This window comes from Eptesicus fuscus, chromosome 13 (genome assembly GCF_027574615.1).
Source record: "Eptesicus fuscus isolate TK198812 chromosome 13, DD_ASM_mEF_20220401, whole genome shotgun sequence".
NCBI classification, from domain to species: domain Eukaryota; kingdom Metazoa; phylum Chordata; class Mammalia; order Chiroptera; family Vespertilionidae; genus Eptesicus; species Eptesicus fuscus.
In genome coordinates this window covers 82,463,500-82,484,738 of record NC_072485.1, presented here as the reverse complement: position 1 = coordinate 82,484,738, position 21,239 = coordinate 82,463,500, and positions in this window count along the sequence as shown.

The following is a 21,239-nucleotide window of genomic DNA, read 5'->3' as shown; positions in this document are numbered from 1 at the left end:
GTGCTGTTGGCGCCACCGCACGCTGGGCGGAGGGACCCAGGCCCGGGACCTTCCGAGACGCTCCGGGTCGGCGGCGGCGGGCGTGGGGCGGCGGGCGGCTTCCACACGCCTCCCCGTAAGGCCGTGAGGCCCCCGGGGGCCCTGCCCGCCCGCCCGCCCCCCCCCGGGGCAGCCCCGCTCCTGCTTCGCCCCGGCCTGTTGGCTGCGTCCGGCGTCGGGGGGCCCGCGCAGGGCCAGGACCCCGGATCCACCCGCCGGTCCTGGGCTGCACAGACGGGCTCGGGCGACGCGGTGGCCAGTCCAGGAGCTGGGCGCACGGTCCCAGCCCAGGCAGGGAGGGCGCCCTGCTGGTCCCCGGCCTTTCCCGCTGGGCACCTCCCCTCGGAGGCACAGCTGCCAGCGCCGGGTGTCCCCGGGGGTCCCGGCCCCCGCTCGGCCCCCATGGCTCCCTCTGGCCGCTCCGGGGCCTCCACTCCGTCCCTCCCTGCGGCCCTCCTGGCGCTCGGGACGGGCGGTGGCTGACCTGGGGCCCCGGGGGGACGCCTCTCAGCGTGGCCCGGCCCCCTCCGGCTGCGGGGAGGTGGGCCGGCGGCTCCACACGGGAGGAGCGGGGAGACCCGCTCACAATGGCCTCATGGAAAGTTCATCTCCCACCACATCCTTCAGCTGTTTACCAGCCTCACGGCTCCGCATCCTGACATGAAAAGAGGCACCATTATCGAGGAAGGACTGAAATAGCACAGAGGAAGACAAAGCAGAGACAAAGGGAGGGAGGGAGGGAGGGAGGGGAGAGAGGGAGAGGGAGAGGGAGATGGAGGAAAGTAAGCGAGGCCCTCGTGTCTGGGCAGACGCTGGGAGAGACAGCAGGCCCGGGCCTGGACCCGAGTGTGTGGCTCACTCAGCCCTCCAACCCTCAGGGCAGCGAGGTGGCCGGGTCTCTGTCTGGGTAAGAAAAGTGAAACCCAGCCCTGGCTGGTGTGGCTCAGTGGATAGAGCGTTGGCCTGCAGACTGCAGGGTCCCGGGTTCGATTCGGGTCAAGGGCACGTGCCTCAGTTGCAGGCTCCTCCGGGGCCCGGCCCTGGTCAGGGAACGTGCAGGAGGCCGCCCATGCATGTGCTTCTTCACGTCGATGTTTCTGCCTCTCCCTCTCTCTCCACTCTCTCCGAAAATCAGTGGAAATATCCTCGGGCGAGGATTGAAAGAAAGAAGAGTGAAGCCCAGATGAGTCACGGACTAGGGACGCTCAGCTAGGACCTGGGAGCCAGACACACAGTAGGGCTGCACAGAGCAGGCAGGAAGGAGGGAAGGAAGGAGACAGGAGGGCAGCAGGCTCAGAGCCAGAAGGGGTGGAGGCCAAGGGAGGGTGGGAGACGAACTTTCTTGGGGAAGGGTAGTCCCTCCCCTCCGCCCCCCGCCGCAGGACCCAGCCCCAACCTGGCTGAGCCGGTGCCCCTTCCTGGCTCCTGTCCCCCAGGCCCACGACCCCCCGCCCCCCAGTGCGGAAGGAGGAGAGGCAGCCAGGCCATCCTGCGCCTCCAGCTGTGGGGGGCCCTTAGCGTGGGGGGCCCTTAGCGTGGGGGACCCTTAGCGTGGGGGATGGCCAGTCAGGGCAGAATGAAGTTGGCTGACACCACACCGCAGTTGTGCCTTTTCTGTGCACCATTGTTCTCCGCCCGCTTAATCGCTTTCCTGGCAATGGACTCGCGTGTTTCAAAACTCACATTTACCGTAAAAGGAAGCGCGAGCCGTTTTACAAAATACCTTCAATGGGAGTATTCAGAGCGAAGGGAGGCCACATTTTTCATTTTTTAATCACAGTTTTCATCCAATATTCTTGTGTATTCGCTTCGGATGTACAGGGACAACCTATTCTTAAATGCAGGCGTCCCCCCAAATGTACATGCACCGTAACCGCTGGCAGCTCAATGTGGAAAATGAAATTTATTTTAACAAACACGGCCTTTGTAATTATTCAAATTATACATTTTTGGGGACACCCTGTAGTTCAGAAAAAGAATCTGTGTGTGTATGGGTGGGTAGGTAGGTAGGAGAGAGAGAGACAGAGGGAGGGGTACATTAGTATTAACTAGATGTATCACAGTTGGTTATTGGTACATTAGTATTAACTAGACGTATCACAGTTGGTTATTGGTACATCAGTATTGACTAGATGTATCACAGTTGGTTATTGGTACACTAGTGTTCCCGTTGCAGGAAAAATCCTGCAATAGGATTTCCTGCTGTACTCTACCCCGCCTCCACTCCGCCCTTGTCGCCCACCCCGCCTTCTCCACCAGCCCGCCTGCTTTTCCCTTCGCCCCTGGCCCTGACTTCGCTCCTCCCTTCTCCTTCCCCCCTCCCCTCCTTCCCCCCCCCCCCGGGCTTGCTTGCTTCTTCGAAGCTTTACTCCCTTCTGCAGCTCTTGGCTTCTTTTGACGCTGTCTCGATATGCAAATTAGCCGCCATCTTTGTTGGGATAATTTGCATACTCATCCTGATTGGTTGATAGGCGTGGCTTGGCTGGTGGGCGTGGCTTAGGTGTAGCGAAGGTGCGGTCAATTTGCATATTTGTCTATTATTAGATTAGATTAGTATTGACTAGATGTATCACAGTTGGTTACTGGTACATCAGTATTGACTAGATGTATCACAGTTGGTTACTGGTACATCAGTATTGACTAGATGTATCACAGTTGGTTATTGGTACATCAGTATTGACTAGATGTATCACAGTTGGTTACTGGTACATCAGTATTGACTAGATGTATCACAGTTGGTTATTGGTACATCATTATTGACTAGATGTATCACAGTTGGTTATTGGTACATTAGTATTGACTAGATGTATCACAGTTGGTTATTGGTACATCATTACTGACTAGATGTATCACAGTTGGTTATTGGTACATCAGTATTGACTAGATGTATCACAGTTGGTTATTGGTACATCAGTATTGACTAGATGTATCACAGTTGGTTATTGGTACATCAGTATTGACTAGATGTATCACAGTTGGTTATTGGTACATCAGTATTGACTAGATGTATCACAGTTGGTTATTGGTACATTAGTATTGACTAGATGTATCACAGTTGGTTATTGGTACATCAGTATTGACTAGATGTATCACAGTTGGTTATTGGTACATCAGTATTGACTAGATGTATCACAGTTGGTTACTGGTACATCAGTATTGACTAGATGTATCACAGTTGGTTATTGGTACATCAGTATTGACTAGATGTATCACAGTTGGTTATTGGTACATCAGTATTGACTAGATGTATCACAGTTGGTTATTGGTACATCAGTATTGACTAGATGTATCACAGTTGGTTATTGGTACATCAGTATTGACTAGATGTATCACAGTTGGTTATTGGTACATCAGTATTGACTAGATGTATCACAGTTGGTTATTGGTACATCAGTATTGACTAGATGTATCACAGTTGGTTATTGGTACATCAGTATTGACTAGATGTATCACAGTTGGTTACTGGTACATCAGTATTGACTAGATGTATCACAGTTGGTTATTGGTACATCAGTATTGACTAGATGTATCACAGTTGGTTATTGGTACATCAGTATTGACTAGATGTATCACAGTTGGTTATTGGTACATTATTATTGACTAAAGTCCATGCACTAGTCAGAGCGCTGTAATGCTTCCCTGGACCTTCTGCTCCAGGACCCGGCCCTGAGCACACGTGACACGGACTCCGAGCCTCCTGGCTCCCCGGGCTGTGCCGGCTCCTCAGGCTGCGTGGCTCCTGGCGACCACGCCGTTTGGAGCAGAGCTGGTCAGGTGTTTAGTGAGTGACCCGGCTCCGATCGCGCTGGCGTTCCTCTTGTGCTCAGGCGGGGGGGGGGGGGGGTTTGGGGAGGAAGCCCGCAGAGAGGAGGGCCATTCTCGTCCCACCATCCGTGGCGCTTCCTTCAACATGACCTTTCGCGGCGATGCCGACCTTGGTCACTGGCCGAGATAGTCACTCCCCACCTGACGTTACACTTGGTGCTCCCTCGAAGGAAGTCTCTGTGTGCAGCCCACGCCCCATGCCCACGCCCCACGCCCCACACCCACGCCCACGCCCACGCCCACGCCCACGCCCCACGCCCACGCCCCACGCCCACGCCCACGCCCTCGCCCCACGCCCACACCCACCCCATGCTCACGCCCCACGCCCCATGCCCCACGCCCCATGCCCCACGCCCCACACCCCACGCCCACGCCCACGCCCACGCCCCTCGCCCCACACCCCACGCCCACGCCCCACCCCACCCCACGCCCACATCCCACCCCCACGCCCGGAGGCCGGAGGAGCGCCACCCGTTTGGGAACTTTCCTGGTGGGAGAACAGCCTCTTCCTCTATTTCTGCAGCCGCTCACGGGTCCTACGGCTGTGGCTGTTCTGTTGTTCAAGTTGTGCAGCGGTGGCCACTGGGAGCTCCCCGCAGCGTGTGCGTGTGCATGTGTGTGCGTGTGTGTGCGTGTGTGTGCGTGTGTGTGTGAATAACCCATGCACACTTACTAACCCACAAATACCTCCACATGTGGCCGCCGTGTGTGTATGGGGGTCACCACGAGCCCACGGCCAGGCCTGACGTGAGCCGGCACCACGTGGCCGTCCAGCCTCCGTTTATCCGGACCTCCCCCCCCCGCAGAGCCGGGAAACCCGCCGCCCCCGCCCGTTCCCTTCACCCTTTAGACCACGTTTCCTCACCAAGATTGTAGGCTCCTCAAGGGCAGCGCCTGGACGTGTTTCTTTTTTCTGTTCTCACCTCTCCCCCAGAATGTCCCTAAGAAAAACAAAACACTAGGCCCTGGCCAGTTTAGCTCAGTAGGTACGGTGTCACCCTGCAGACCGAAGGGTCCCGGGTTCGGTTCCCGTCAAGGGCACATACCTCCATTGCAGGCTCCTCCCCGGCCTGGGCCCTGGTCGGGGCTCGTGCAGGAGGCAACCAATCGATGTGTTTCTCTCACATCGATGCTTCTCTCTGTCTCTCCCTCTCTCTTCCACTCTCCCTAAGAATCAATGGGAAAATGTCCTCGGGTGAGGATTAATAACCAAACAAACAAAAAGTACACCAGGAAATAAAAAGAAAAGCAGCACAAACGATAAATTCTTTCGGAGGGCGGGGGGAGGGAGGGAGGGGGGGAGGGAGGGGGAGGGGCGGGGGAGGGGGGATGGTGCTCGGGCTCTGGTCCGGGGCCCTTCACGCTTCTGGCCCTCGTGTTCCTCACACACAGACACGCTACACACCCTTCGGGCTGAACCCCAATCGCCCACCGAGGGGGAGAAGGAGCGCTAGAGCTCCCGCTGCCCTCGCTTCCAGGCGTGCTGGCTGCGTGTAGCTCGGACACGCCACGCAGCAGCATCCCGTGGGGTGGAAACCCCGGGCGGCTGCAGGGAGGAGGAGAGCAGGTCTCCCCACCTAAGGCCGTGGAGGCGCGGGGGCCCTGGCTCGGGCTCCCAGGGAAGCCTGGACGTGGCCCGCTCTCCCCGGCGCGGGGCGGGGCGAAGGGCCCTGCGGGCTGGCGGCCCAGCAGCACGCGTGGCCCTGGGGAGGGAGACGTGGCGTGGGCAGGCCTTCGGGGGGTCTCTGTCTGCTGCGAGGCAGCCGCCTCTTCGACGTGCGCGTCTATAAATAGAACCTGCCGCCACCTGCACATCTGTGTCCCAGAAAGCGTTCAAAAGGCTGTGAATGGCTGTGGCTCTCACCCCTCACTCTGCCCCAACGTAAAGCCGTGCAGGGGCTCTGCCGGGTCCTCCCCATTCCCCGTGCCCCTGCCGACGGCCCATTGGGCCCCCGTAGGACGTGCCCAGGTTTTCTGAGGGTCCCAGACACCTCCCCCCATCGGTCCCTGCTTGGTGGTGAGCCCCGTGCTGTGGGGAGCCAGGCCCTGCCTCTGGGGGCCAGCGGACCCCTCTCTCAGCACGGAGCCCCGTGTGAGAGGGGTGACACCTCTGAACACGGGAGCCCCTCGTATGTGGCTTTAAAGCACACACATATCTTCATTGATGCCAGAGAGGCAGGGAGGGAGGAACAGAGACATAGTGATGAGAGAGTCGTGATCGGCTGCCTCCTGCACGCCCCCCACGGGGGATCGCGCCCCCAGCCCGGCCTGTGCCCTGGCCGGGAATCCAACCGTGACCTCCTGGCTCCCAGGGGGATGCTCAGCCCGGAGCCGCGCCGGCGGGCGGCCCATGACGGTTTAACGAGGCAGGAAGAGGTGAACATGCGGGAAAGCCGCCTCGGCGTGGTGGGGAGCATGCCGCCTCCCAAAGCAGACAGTGGCCCTCGCCCGGCCCGCGGCTCGGGGGGCCGGCCCCGGCGCATTCCCGCGCCCGTCACGTCGGCGCGCGTGGGCCCCGCTCAGTTCCAGCCCCTCCGCCCCGGCCGCTCGGTGCCGGGCGTGCACACCGGACGGACGGCCTTTAACAGAGCAGCCGGCGCGCACGGCGGCCCCAGCTCCTCCCTGCGGTGGGAACGAGACGCCGGGGACACCGTGACCCCAGCAGAATGGGGTTCAGACCCGGTGGCGGCGTCCAGGGCCTGTGCTCTGCCGCCCACCCGGCCCGCGCCCGCCCAGACGGGGGAAGACGCCCACAGAGCGAGCATCCTGGCCTGTCGTGCGACGGGTTATCAGCGCCATCGCAGCCGCCGCCCCGGCCCCGCAGCGGGATGGCGGCCATCCTCGTCTGGGAGGCTTCCTGGGGTGGGCGGGGTGGAGGGCCTCCACGGCACCTCACCCACCGTTCGTCCGGCCCCGAGCCTTCCAGACGCAAGAGACAGGAGCAGTGGCGGGACCCAGCCCCCAGCCTCCCTTTCCTTCTCTTTCTTTTTAAAATCCTCACCCGAGGATCTGGTCCCATTGATTTTAGGGAGCGTGGGAGAGAAAGGGAGAGACAGAGAGAAACGTCGATGTGAGAGAAACACCGATGGGCCGCCTCCTGCACAGCCCCGACCAGGGCCCCGGCCGGGGAGGAGCCTGCAACTGAGGTGCGTGCCCTTGACGGGAATCGAACCCGGGACCCTTCAGTCCACAGGCCGACGCTCTGTCCACTGAGGCAAACTGGCCAGGGCGCTTCCCTTTCCTTTTACCCGAAAACGGCCGTTTCCAAGCCAGGAAAGGGGGACATCCGTGAGGACTGCCACACACACACATACACACGCACACACACACACTCACACACACACACACACACACACACACACACACACACATCCACACACGTACGTCCTTCTCCCTGGGAGAAGAGCTCATAGCCCTGGCGAAGTCTGGGCCGGTCCCCCACTTTGCAGATGAAAATATCCATGCTCAGCCCGGCCGGTGTGGCTCAGGGGTTGAGTGTGAACCCAAGATCCAAGAGGTCACCAGTTCGGTTCCCACTCGCCCTTCCTCTCTCTAAAATCAATAAAAAATGTATAATGGAAAAAAAATCGAATCAGTGCTCAGAGGGCTGCAGGGACGGGCCGTGGCCACACGGTCGGGGCCGGGGAGGGACCCCAGTGCCAGGCCGGGGCCAGAGGTCAGGCTTCTTCCACCGTCTCACCTGGAGCCCAGAGCCCGCAGTTCACCGGCAGCTGCCTTTAAAGACACGTGTTGATTGGTTTCCGAGAGGAAGGGAGAGGGAGGGAGAGAAACATCCACGATGAGAGAGAACCATGACCAGCCGCCTCCGCAGGCCCCCACTGGGGACCGAGCCCACAACCCGGCACGTGCCCTGACTGGGAGTCGAACCCTGACCTCCTGGTTCCGACTGCAGGCCGATGCTCAGCCACGGAGCCACGCCGGCCGGGCGTCTGCAGTGGCGCTTCCCGAGGCCGGTCGGAGTTTCTAAACGAGCTGCCCGCATCGGAAAGCCAGATTTCACACGCAGGCCCCGATTTCTGGTTTCTTTGGGAAAATTGGGAATTTTGGCAACCCCAGGCCTGGAACCCCGATGGCCGGCGACAGGCGGCTGGGGCTGGGGCAGGAGAGACGGGACGGCCCTCGGAGGTGGCCCCGGCAGCTTGGCTCCCAGGCTGGGGACCCGGGGCCCTGGGCTGCACCCCACCCCCTCCTCCAGCCCCGCCCTCCCGGAAAGCCGTCTGGCCACGGTGGACCCAGCGGGAGGCAGACCAGCCGGCGGCCCGGCGGGGGGAGCGGGAGAGGCGGGGAGACCCTGAACGCCCGGCCCTCCCTCCTTCCGTTTACCGTGCCCCCGGAGGGGTGGGTGGCTCCGTACCCGCGCCGGGCGCCTGGAACACAGGCCTGCGGGGTGGCCTGTCCCTGGCCTGGCATCGCCACGGCTCCTGCCAGCCCCTCAGGAGGGTGAACAGCAGACGTGCTGCGCCCAGCCAGCCTGGCCCGGGGCGGCGGGGGGGTGGGGGTAGCTTAACTCCGCGCTGGGCCTGTCTGCTCGGCATCAGCAGGGCCCGGAAAGGCTGGGCGGGAGCCGGGATCGGCCTCCGGGAGGCTGGTGGGGTTTGTAACCGGAAGGACTGGTCTGTACCCACCTTCGCCTGCTCCCCACAGACCCTGCGGCGGCGCGATGCTGGGTGCCCGCTGTCACCCGGTGCCTGGAACCCTGCCGTCCGGGGCGCGTCGTCTAGTTCAGCGAAGGGGCTGCCCCTTCAGGGGTGACGGTGGGCGCCCCAGGAGAGTGCTCCCGGGAGGGCCGGCCGCCGCCGCCGCCCGGTGTGCGTGCTCCGCAGGCCACGGCGTTTCCGCTGGGAGAGCACCCGCTGTCCCCGCGGCCGGAGCCCCTGTGGGCGCGGGCACTGCCGGGGCCACCACCGCCTTCCTGAGTCTGGGTCCAGGGCAGCGTCGGCAAACATTCCAGAACATTCCCGGCCTCCGTGGGAAGGACCCGCCCTGCCCGGGGCTGGGCACGCGGCCGCAGACGGCGGTGACCCTGAGTCGGTGTGCGCCCACCACACGCGTGCTGGAGGCCAGAATGGGAATTTCACACCATTTTTAAGCCACAAAATAGTCTTCTTGTTACGTCTTCTCCAACCATTTAAAAATATGAAAGCCACTCGCAGCTCCTGTGGCCATAAGACTCTGGTAAAAAATTTCCCTCGAGATTATAATTATTACAATTACCATTAGCAACAAATGAAAGGAGCAGGTATGGCCGTTTTGTAAACAGTGACTAGCCACAGGCTGCAGTCCACAGGGAATGCCTCTCTGACTGTTCAGCCCCCCCGCCCCCCAGTGAACGCGCCGTGGATGGGGGCGGCGTTTCTTGCGGGCCGGATGGAGCCAGCCCCGGGTGCGGGCCTCACTCACGGCCTCCGGCCCAGCCGCCGGGCCCCACGCGTGCACGCTGTTTGCTGACACGTATGTCGTCAGGAGCCGGCGGGCAGGATGTGAGTCGGTGTGCGTCCAGCGCGTGGGCCACAGACTGACGTTGAAGCCAACGGCGCCTCCTCCTCTCAGTGAACCTGGCGGTGGAGCTTGGACAACACCCACCGCGTCCTTTGTCGTTTGTTTTCCAAGTTGTTTGTTGTGGCGAAATACACACAACCCAGGGCTGACCGCCGGGCCACGCGTCCGCCGCTCAGGGTGACGGCTGGTTTGTCACGTGCGCGGCCGTCCCGCCGTCCATCTCCGTGAGTCAGTTTCCCAATGTGGCCTCATGGGTTCTGCCTCATGCCACACATGCCACACATGCCACACATGCCACACATGCCACACATGCCACATCATACCACATCATGCCACACATGCCACACATGCCACACATGCCACGCCCCGGGACCCCCAGGCTGTTCCGCCATCATCCCTCCGGCTTGTCCAGGCGCTCCGTCCGAGTGGCCTGGGCCCTTCCTTCGTCACGTCGGGGCACGCTGGGCTGCAGTGGACATTCAACGCTCAGCTCGTCCCCTTTCCACGGCGTCCTTGGCGTTAGTGCATTTGAAACGAGAAGCACAACCAAAGGACGTGTGTGCACGCATGTAAGCCTCATCAATGGACACCGCCAACAGGGGGCGAGGGCATGAGTGTGGGGGGGTGGGGGGTAATGGGGGATAAGGACACATGTAATACCCAGTCAATGAGGAAATTAAAAAAAAACAAACCCAAAACGAGAAGCGCAGTCACGCTCCCCCGGTTTGAACCTCACGCACAGCTGGACGAGACGGAGCGCCGCCCCCGCCGTGCCGCTCTGGCGGGAAAATGGCTCTGAGTCGACAGCCACGGGCTCTGCTCTCGCCTCCGTTCTCCCTAAAAGGAGGCGCCCGCTTCCTCCCGTGACGGGGCGTGAAGCCGCATCGCACAGGTGCCCCTCCCCCACCCCGGGGAGGGCAGGGCCGCTCGGCGGGACAGGTGACTCACCGGGGAGAAGGGCCAGCTGGGTCTGCGAGACGCACCTCGCTCCACGGCCCTGGGCCCTTGTCCCCCCGAGCTCCCTCGTACGCCTCCTTTCCCCCAGTCCCCCCCGAGGACCCGCCCCCAGGCCCCCGGAGCCCCCCCCCTCCCTTGTCTCGTGACTTGCTCCCGTTTGCCGCCCTTTGTTAAAATGGTAGAGAAGCTGCCAGGCTAGTCTCATCTTCGCGTCCTCACTTTCATAAATTCATGCAAAATGGAACCTTTCTCCTATTAATCCGTCTTTTACAGCTTAATTCACAGGCCCCGGGCCTGGCCCTGAGAGGGTAGAGGAACAGTGTTTCTTTGCTACCCTCCCCTGTACGGTCACGTGTTAACACTTTAGGAATGCCCAAACACCTGAAAAATACCTAACTGCCCAGACGCAAGCTCTCCACCGAGAACCGTAATGCGCCCTCCGCGGCCCGGCCACCTGAGCAGCCGCGGGCACCGGCGGCTGGGAGAACCCGCAGCCCGGTGCCGCCTCAGAGCGCCCGTCCCCACCGGCTCCTCGGCTCCGGTGAAAGCTCTGTGAACGTGGCTGCCTGCACGTTCGGGCCTTTGATCCCTACCAGCCAGCTCAGAGGAGCAAACCCGGCCGGAGGGGAGAGGACCGAGCATTGCAACACCCAGCGCTTGCGCAGAACCATCCTCCTCTCCCGCCCGCGGTGCCCGCGCCACCACGCCCGGCCTGGGCCGAATCCGGAAAATGAGAGGCCGGGCCGGCCAGGCTGCGGCCACGCCCTCTCCCCCCCCGCCCCCCCCCCAGCTCGGGCCATCTCTTCCCTGGTAACAGCCTTGCGGTGGCGGATGTGAAGGTTAAACGGGTTAACGATGCGAGTCGCTAGGCAGGCGCCTGCCCACGGCCATGTGCTCAGTGCCAGCAGCTCTCCTCGCCCTCGTCCTCGCCATGATCCTCCCGCAGCTCAGAGGAGGCCGAGGGCAGAAGGAAGCCTGAGCTCAGAGCCCACAGGACCCTGCTGTCCGGCCCGGCGGCGGGCTCAGGGGCTGAGCACCGACCTAGGAACCAGAAGGTCACGGCTCGATTCCCAGTCAGGGCACGTGCCCGGGTTGCAGGCTCCATTCCCAATAGGGGGAGTGCAGGGGGCAGCTGATGCATGATTCTGTCACTGATGTTTCTGTCTCTCCCATCTTTCCCTTTCCATAATATTATAATTTTTTAAAAGAACCCTGGTATTTGCGGCCACCTGGCAATCCTGACTTAGTTGGTTTGGGGTGCAGCCTGGACAGAGGGGTTTCTAAGCCCCCGGGAATTCTGACCAAGGCAGGGAGCCGCTGGGCCGAACAGGGTCCAGGCTGGGTCTCAGGCTCCTCAGCTCAGCCACGATCTGGAGCTTCCCCGGACGGCCTGCAGAGCGCCCTCGGCCGCATGCCCCGTGGGCCCCGGCCGGGCACGCTCACCTGCTCTGAGCCTTCCTTGCCTCGTCCCATCTGCACCCCGACAGCAGAGCGGTTCTTGGGAAAACACGTCTGAGCTGGATCTCAAAGTGCACCCAGCCCGCACCTCCCACTCTCGCCACTCAACTCGGAACCCACCCCCTCCTGCGACCAGTGCCGAGTCAGGAGATCGCAGAGGGCCTCAGGGGCCCACCCACCCCACCCGGCCCGCCCCGCCCGGCGCCCACGTGGCCCAGGCCTGCGACACCGCGCTCCTGAGCACGTGGGCCAGCACCGGGCTCTATGCCCCAGAGCAGGTCCCACCACTGCCCATCACCCTGGTCACCTGCCTTAGACTAACCTGCTCCCCATCGGCCCCCGCTAACCAATTCTGAGCACTCAGCACCAGCCCATGGGGTTGGATGTTTCTTCTTTATATATTTCTATGGATCTCAGAGAGGAAGGGAGAGGGGGAGGGAGAGGAACATCCGTGATGAGAGAGAATCATGGATTGGCTGCCTCATGCACACTCCCACTGGGGATCGAGCCCGCAACCCGGGCATGTGCCCTTGACTGGAATCGAACCCAGGACCCTTCAGTCTGAAGGCCGACACTCTATCCACTGAGCCACACCGGCCAGGGCCTATAACGATGTTGGTAGAGGCTGTGTGCTGCGTGGTTCCGTGCATTCCCTGGGCTAGCCCCCGGGCCTAGGCTATGGTACCACATTACGCCCCTTCCACAGACAGGAAAACTGAGGCTCACAGAGGTTAAGTTCGAACCTGGATGGAGCCGGGTCAGACAGACCCAGGGCCTGTGCTCCGGGCCACAGCGTCACGGCTCCACCTCCACCAGTGGGACCCCTGCCATCCTCCTCAGGTTCACCTTGAACCTGGCGCCAAGGGGAGCGGGAGGGGAAGGGCTAAAGCCTCTCCCATGGACCCGGAGAGTAGCAGGCCTGGCTGGGCCCTCCGGGTCCTGTTAGCTCTGGCATCCCCCCCCCCCCCCCCCCCGTGGCGGGTAGAGCTCGCGTGAGGCCACTCTGTCCAGAGCAGAGGCCTGCGGGCACACCCACCGGGTCTTTGGTGGCCTCTAGGGGGAGCAATGTGGCGGCAGTGGGAAGAGCACCTGCTCGGCCCCTCGGGGTCTGTCCGTGCACCGGCTGAGAGGCCCCAGGAGGGAGGGGTCCGAGATGGCGGCGGCGTGAGCGGAGGTAACAGCTCCTCCCAGGACTGAATCGAAACCGCACCTAAATGACAGAGCAGCCAGCCCGAGGGACCTGCCGAAGACAGAACTCTCCCACGGGGACAGGAGTGCCCGCCCTGCACCCCCGCCGGCGTGGCCCATCAGCCCTGCCGGTGGCTCGGCGGCCTCAGGGATGCCGGCCCCCGCGGCTGAGAAACCCCAGCTCGGACCGAGCCCTTCACGCCGCGCTCCCCGCCACCGAAGCCGGTTCAAGCACGTCACGTGCAGCAGGGACCACCGGCCACCGTCTCCTCAGGTGGCCGGCGCCCCCGGTGTGATTCCCACGCGTGTTCAGTGAACACGTCACAGCCCCTGCAGACAAGAGGCACACATGTCCCAGCTGGGCCCTCCCGGAGGAAGCCCGACTCCAGCCGTCAGAGCCGGTGCGTCACCGCGGCTCGGGGCCGGGATAGACCGGGCGGTAGCAGGCTGAGGCTCAGTAACGTGGGATCCAGAGTGAACACGTAAGACGTGACCGAGGCCGTGAAAGGCTCCATGTAAGCGAATGCCTCTGAGGCTGACCTTCCCCGGCTCCAAGGTCAACCTGCCTGGCGTGGGGGGAGGGGGAGGGGGGCAGCCGATGGACCAACCACGTCTCGCCCACTCCGTCCCAGGACCATCTGCACACGGCCCCCTGACTCCTACACCAGACGCCTTAAGACGAGGACCTGGGGCTCGGAGCGGTGGAGGAACTGACCCACCCACGTCGCCCGGGCGGGACCCAGCCCCGTGGACTCTGGATCCCACATCCTCTCAGCCACACCAGGCGGCTCTCGAACATGTGACCCACGTGCTGAGGGAGGGGCGTTGGCATTGCTGCATGGGACACAGATGTGGGGTAAGTTTCAGGTTCGCTCCGTGCACGCCCCGTCTGCCTCCTACCAGAACTCCTGAAAATCACAAACACGCAGCCCAGACCCCACACACAGAAAGTCCCGGGTCATGACTGTATTCGAGTGATGGAAAGCGAGAACACGGAAAAAACCTCCATCATTCCCAGCAGAGACGCGCCACGGCCCTCGCAGAGCCCCCTCCTTCCCACGGGGCCGCTTCCGGCAAGCGCCGTGAGCACAGCAGCGAGAAACGGGGCTCGTGCTGATCTGACTGTCTCCCCCCCACTCACTCGCCCCCCTCCCGCCGACAGGCAGCCCGATGGAGTTTCGCAGCATCCCCGAAACGTGCCGGAGTGGGCTGGGCGCGACTCTCGGGCTCAAAAGCTATCAGCACATCTTGGTGGACCACAGAGGGTTTTTTTCCTCTTTTTTGAACATCAGCTCAAAGGGGAGAAGAATTAGTCAGGGCTCAGAGGCGCGGGAACACGCCTGCGTGGAACCGTCACACCGCTGTGAGGCCCGCCGCCGCCGCCAGCCTGGCCGGGAGCCAAGAAAACTCCCAGGTGCTTTACCCGGCGGGACGGGCGCGGCCCACGGACAGCCATCGGGCGCTCCAGGTTCTCAAGCCGGGGAGGGAGGGCTTCACGCTTTTGAAACGGAAAGAAGCATCCAGAGACACCTCCGTGACACACCGTGACTCACGCCCGCCCCCGCCCACCCCCAGGGGCTCGGGCCCTTTCGCTCACACATGGAGGGGAAGGGGGCTGGTCCGCGTCTGTCAATTTCACTTCCTGTTTCTTTGCTTCCATGGCCAGGGCTGCTGCTGGGCGAGAGGGATGGGGCGCCGTGCGGGGTCCCACACGCCTCACCCCTGGCCTGGCCCCGTTCACTCACGGCCCACCCGCCTCATCAGCCTCTGCAGAGGCCGCCCTGGCTGAGCGGGACGGAAGACACAGCTCCCTCTCTCCGGGTGCGCCCCGTCAGGGGTGACGGAGAAGCCAGCAATTCCTACAGGGAGACGGGTGCTGGGGGTGGGGCACAGGTGCTGCAGGGCCAGGGGAGGGGGGGTCTGTCCTCAGAGAGTCTGGGAGGGCTTCTCGGAGGAGGTGGCCACCGAGAGCAGAAGGTTAGCTCCCCCTGCTCAGCGCCGACACCAGCCAGGCAGGTGTGAACGTCCACAGGTCACTGACTCACGTGACCTTTCCGCCCTCTGAAGAGCAGGTGCCCTGGGAGTTCCACCTGATGGAGGAGGGACCGGAGTCCCCAGGATGTGCCCTCACCTGGCTCAACGACCCTGAGCGGGCAGGGTGAGGAGGACACGCTGACCTGCCAGGGTGGCGTGGGGACCAGGCCGTGGGGAGCCGCGGAGGCGAAAGAACGTGGCATGCACGGGACCTGCCCGCATCTCGCAAGCACGCGGCACAGCAGAGCTCGCGGCACGTGGCGGCGGCCCGCACAGAGGCGTGGTGCGTGGCCCGCACAGAGGCGTGGTGCGTGGCCCGCACAGAGGCGTGGTGCGTGGCCCGCACAGAGGCGTGGTGCGTGGCCCACACAGAGGCGTGGCGGCGGCCCGCACAGAGGCGTGGTGCGTGGCCCGCACAGAGGCGTGGCGGCGGCCCCTGCGGCGCTTTGTAAGGAAGAGGCGTCAGCGCTGGAAAAGGGGGAGACTTCACAGACCCAGCTTCCGGGTCGTGTTGAACACCGGGATCTGGGGACACGGGGCCTCTGTCCTCCTGTGGCAGCTGTCAGGCTGGGGTGCCTCCCCGTGGATGGGGTGCAGCCGCCCTCCCGCCCCAGCTCACCGCAGGCCCCCCACTCCCTGAGGTCTCCCCTGGCTGGTCCAGCTCGCTCCCTGGTACTCGGTGTCTAGGACGCGAGGGGCTGGAGAGCTGGGAAGAGGGGTGTGCAGCGCGGGGAGGGCAGTGGCGATTGGCGGATTCCTGTTGGACGCCCCCCCCTCTCCCCGGCGGCTCCTGGAAGGAAGGCTGGCCAGGGCACAGCGGGAGGCGGCCCTGCTGGGAGACCCGCACCGCCCACAGGACGGCGCTGGGGAGCAGGGCCTTCTGTGCGTCCCCCGGGGTCGGGACACGCCTCTGGGGAGCAGCTGACTCTCCTATGGAGACAGAGGCCCCAGAGACCTCCCACAGCCCAGAGGAGCCGAGGGGCCGCGAGGGGGGAGCGCCTGGGAGTCTCGGCGAAGGCCCCGCAGCCCCGAGTTCGGACTCCACCGCAGGGGGAAGGGGGCCCGTGGCGGGCCGGGCCGCGGGGTGCTCAGGGTCCCAGCTGCGCTTCACGGTCGGCCCCGAACCCCGCCGCCGGCTCTGATTTCAGCCGGAGGCAGCAGGGAACCAGGGGCGCGGGAAAGGCTGGGTGGACGCAGGGAGAAGGCCAGCCCCCACCGGAGAGGCGATGGGGCCGAGCCCCCCCACACCGCCCGTGAGAAAGACAGACACGTCTCCACTTCGCCTGCCCGAGCCCCGAAATGCGCAGTTCTGGGGCCCAGTCTGCAGACAGGCAGCAGGCACCGACGGCTGGCAGCCTAGACCAGTTAGCAAACGATCTCCGTTGGAACCCGCACTTGTGGCGGGAGAGCGTGCTGTGATCGACTAGTGATGTCTGCTCTGGGCCCCGAGGGGCGGTGGTCCATGTGTGTCGCACATTTGCTGCCCGTGCAGACGGCCCATTCAGCCTCTTCCCCTCTGGACCCCCCGGATGACACTGCGCGGGCCGGCCCCGGTGTATGAAGCAGGCGGTCCGGGCCGCGCACAGATCCGGGTCTCACATTCCCACCAACGCCCGCTCCGTCCCCCGGGCCCCGGCTCTCGACCGAAAGCACCCCGTCATCGCTCACGTTCCACGCAGGAAGCAGCGGCCTCGCAGCAGAAAAGAAAACCAAGATCCCGTCTGCCTTGAAGGATTCATTTCGATACAACTTCACTCACGAGCCAGCCGCTTCCTGATCTCACATCTCACCATCAAAGACCGGCCGGCAGGGCCGGGCCCGCGGCAGCCACCTGCCTGGCTGAGCGCGGCTCGCTGCTGGAGAAGGGCTCTGGGACGGCAGCGCCCGAGGAGGGGCCTCCGCACACGCCCCCCACGGGCCCGCCGGCGTGCGCCCACAGCCAACCGTGGCAGCCCCGTAGGCAGAGGCCCTGGGAGACCCTGAAATGGGACGAAGCCAGATGCTCGTGCAGAGGGGGCAGCCAGGCCCAGAGAGGGCAGTGGTGTGGCCGCGGTCACACAGCAAGGCTCCAGCATCCAGTCTGCATCCTGCCTCCGCCACGTCGTGTGGGGTGCCCCCCCCCCCGGCCCAGGATTGAGACAAGGGGCTGGGGGGCCGCCGTGCCCGGTGGAGGGGGGACACGCTCCCCACGGAGCAGGAGGAGGGACAGGGTCGGACGCCGGGTCCTCCTCCCCAGAGGTCATCCCAGCATGGCCGAGAGGCGGCCCACAAACGGGGTGACCACGCACTGTGGGGGGTCCGGCCTGGCCAATGGCCCCTGGAGGGTGAACAACAGTCCATTCGTTCATTGGACAGACGCGGGGCCAGAATCATTAACGTTAAGCAAGTCAGAGGTCCACAATGGGACACGGGGCAGCGACAGACACGCACACACCACGCTGTACGCGAACACGTGTGTGAATTTCACGGCCGTGACCGTGAGCGAAAGAACTGGATACACGGGAAGGTGCCGCGAGCGGAGCCAATCTGTCGCCGCGTCGCTGGGCTCCGCGCAGGGCAGGCTGTGGCTGGGAAGAGGCCCGGAATGTGGGTGGGAATGTTCTAGATCTCAGTGGGCCGTGGTCCTGGCGTGTGTTTACACATAGAAGCTAAATAAACGTCGTTCTTTAAAAATCTCTCGCGGTGTGTGTTTCAGAGTGCCCTGCGGGACCGGAAGATGAGCGTCTGGGTCAGGGACGGTTCCGCGTGAGTCTGAACCCGCCGGCGAGACGCGGCTGCAAACCCCCTGGCTCCCCGGCGGCTGGGAAACGAGGCCGCGGCGGGCACGCAGGGGACACAGGCCCCGGCCCCGGCCCACGCCTGGCGCCGCAAAGAATCGGCCGTTTCCCATCCGGAGCTGGGCCCTGGAGCCCACGCTCAGGGACCTCGTTTCTCTGGGGGCGGGGCTGTGCAGATGGCTCCCCTGCTCCTTCCTCAGCTCAGTGGGGGGAGGGAGCTCAGAATAGCAGCCCCTCTGCAGCCCACACACAGGTGGGCAGTGGGTCCCCGTCCCCTCGGTGCCCCGTCCGAGCGGGTCCCGGGGGAGCAGTGGGTCCCCGTCCCCTCGGTGCCCCGTCCGAGCGGGTCCGGGGGGGCAGTGGGTCCCCCGTTCCCTCGGTGCCCCGTCCGAGCGGGTCCGGGGGGGCAGTGGGTCCCTGTCCCCTGGGTGCCCCGTCCGAGCGGGTCCGGGGGGGCAGTGGGTCCCCCGTTCCCTCGGTGCCCCGTCCGAGCGGGTCCGGGGGGGCAGTGGGTCCTTGTCCCCTCGGTGCCCCGTCCGAGCGGGTCCGGGTGGGCAGAGGGTCCCCCGTCCCCTCGGTGCCCCGTCCGCGCGGGTCCGGGGGGGGCAGTGGGTCCCCCGTTCCCTCGGTGCCCCGTCCGAGCGGGTCCGGGGGGGCAGTGGGTCCCCCGTTCCCTCGGTGCCCCGTCCGAGCGGGTCCGGGGGGGCAGTGGGTCCCCGTCCCCTGGGTGCCCCGTCCGAGCGGGTCCGGGGGGGCAGTGGGTCCCCCGTTCCCTCGGTGCCCCGTCCGAGCGGGTCCGGGGGGGCAGTGGGTCCCCGTCCCCTGGGTGCCCTGTCCGAGCGGGTCCGGGGGGGCAGTGGGTCCCCCGTCCCCTCGGTGCCCCGTCTGAGCGGGTCCGGGGGGGCAGTGGGTCCCCTCTCCTCGCCCTCACCTGTTGGCGCCTCTCGCCCTCTCACCCCCACACCCGTCCTGCCTTTCCCAGTTTGCCAGGAGCCTCGGCGTCACTGTCTGAACCGGTGCGAACCCCAGCACCCCTCAGCGCCCTCGACGCACCGGCCGGGAGGCCAGGCTGAGGCCCCACGGCAGGCGGCAGAGGAGGAACCCCGGCCCCCGCCCGAGTCCGGCTCCCCCGGGCGGCACAAGCACAGACCCTGCGCTGCGAGCGTTTTCTTTGTTAAAAGGTGCGCACGTTCGCCCGCTTTTCTAGTCCTTCCTGCGCCCACGGGGACTGCGACCAGCACAGACCCCGCTCCCCGAGCCGCACGGAGGGAGCCTGCGGAGGAAAGCACATCTGTCCTCCCGGCCTCCCGCTGTGTGCAGGCGAGGTTGGCACCCCGTCCAGCGGTGTGAGCGGGGGGGCGGCGGGGGGGGGGGGCCTGCTTCTCCCCAGGCCGGTGCTGAGCCGCTGAGCGTCGCAGCCGAGAACCACTTCCTGCCCTGGGGGAAGGGAGTTGCCCCCTCCCCCCACCCCCCCCCCCCCCACCGGGGTGAGAGCAGAGGCTGGCTCAGCAAACACAGCTCTGGGGCCACCACTGGCCCTCGGTGCGGCCAACCACGTCCTCGATGACACGTGCCCGTGACCCCCGAGGCCCAGCGGTCGCCGCGCCCGCCCTGCTGTAGGGAATACGGTCTGAAGCAAGAGCGGGCACAAGGCCTCAGGCAGTGGCGTCCCCGCTCCCCTCCAGCGCACCCCATGTTAGAGCCCCAGACGGACCGGCCTCTCCCAGAAGCAGCCTGGGGGGTGGTCGAACCCCACCCTGCATCCCAGGGGCAGGCCGGTGAGCCTGCATCCTTATTCCAGGCGTGAACCGATGGATGCGGGAACGAACGCTGAGCATGCCACGCACAGAGCGACCCACGTCACTGTTCTGAAATAGACATCTCAGTCCAGGAGCTGAGGCTGGGGGGAGGGGGAGCCCCTTCCTGGATCCCCAACCCCACCCCCACCTTGCAGGGTGAGCGGGAACCGGCTTCTGGGGAGGAGTGGCCTCACCTGGGGCAGCCCCGGGGGTGGGGGTGGGGTGCAGGGCCTCAGTTTCCTGCCTTCGTTCGGGGTAATTAGGGCCAAGCCTCACTCTCAGTGGGCGGCCCACCCAGTGAAGACACTATGGGGGGGTAGGGGGGTGGGGGGGCTCCTCTGCCCGGACTGAGCGACACGGGGTGTCCGGCTCTCAGGGAGCCTTCGCCTGGGCCAGAGGGGACGCGGACCAGCACGGGGCCTCGCCCTCCCTCGTGGGGGAATCGGAGAGGCGGATCCCGAGAGCGTGTGAATGAGGCTGGTCCCGGAGAGCGTGGCGTGAGCCGGCCGTGGCGCCCACTCCTCCCTGATGCTCCGCCGCCGTCACCCCCAGCGCCCCCTCCCGACTGAGGTCACACCAGCGAGATGCCAGGAGCACAGAGCAGCCATGCCGGTGGCCCGATGCCCGCCGGGGAGCAGAGACCATGTGACCGCAGCTCCTCTGCAGCCCGAGGGCGGGAGGCTCTCGGGTCGGACGGGATGGGGCTCAGAGCCAGGCCCCGGCCCCGTGCGGGCGCCTTGGGGCGTTTTCCAGATAGAAGCCGGGGCTCCCCAGGCGGCCTGGGCCAGCAGGAGGGGGTCCCCGCTCGCCCCTGGGGCAGTCCCCATCTCCACCCCGCTGCTCACTCTCTCCGCCCCAGACCCCTGCACCCCGGCCTGGAGCGGGGTAGAGGGTCGCTCAAGCCCCCGGGCCCCGGGGAAGGATGAGTTGCAGGCGCCCGCGGAGCCTCCTGCACCCCGGCCCCAAGGCCGTGGGCCTCGGGCCGCCTGCTCCCTCTCCGGGCAGCCTTCTGGGTCCGCAGCACACGGAGTGGGCCCCGGGGCAGCGGCGTCCGAGCCGGGACACGTTCGGGGGCGGGCCTGGGAGTGTGGGCAGCGCACGGCTGTCCGTGTGTCCTGGACTCTCCCTGCGGCTGGCGAACACGTGTGCGGCTGTCAGGCGTCCCCGGAGAGGCTCGCAGCGCCTCCGTCCCGCGATTGATTTCCCCTCTTCTCTGCCTCTGTCCGTGGGCAGAGCATGGTCACGGGGTCCTGGCCACGGGCTCTTGCCCTGCGTCTCCCCTCAGTGAGCTCCCGAGGCTCAGGAAGCTGTCCCCCGTGTCTGGCGCCCAGCGCGGTGCCGTGGGCCCTATACCGACGGCTATCGGTGTTTGCCATCACAGAGCCTGGGGCACCTCACCTCCATCCCACTTCCTCTCGGTGCAAATGGGGAACGGAGGCCTAGCCCAGTGGTCGGCAAACTCATTGGTCATCAGAGCCAAATATCAACGGTACAACGATTGACATTTCTTCTGAGAGCCAAATTTTTTTTTTAATATATATTTTATTGATTTTTTACAGAGAGGAAGAGAGAGGGATAGAGAGTTAGAAACATCGATGAGAGAGAAACATCGATCAGCTGCCTCTTGCACACCCCCGACTGG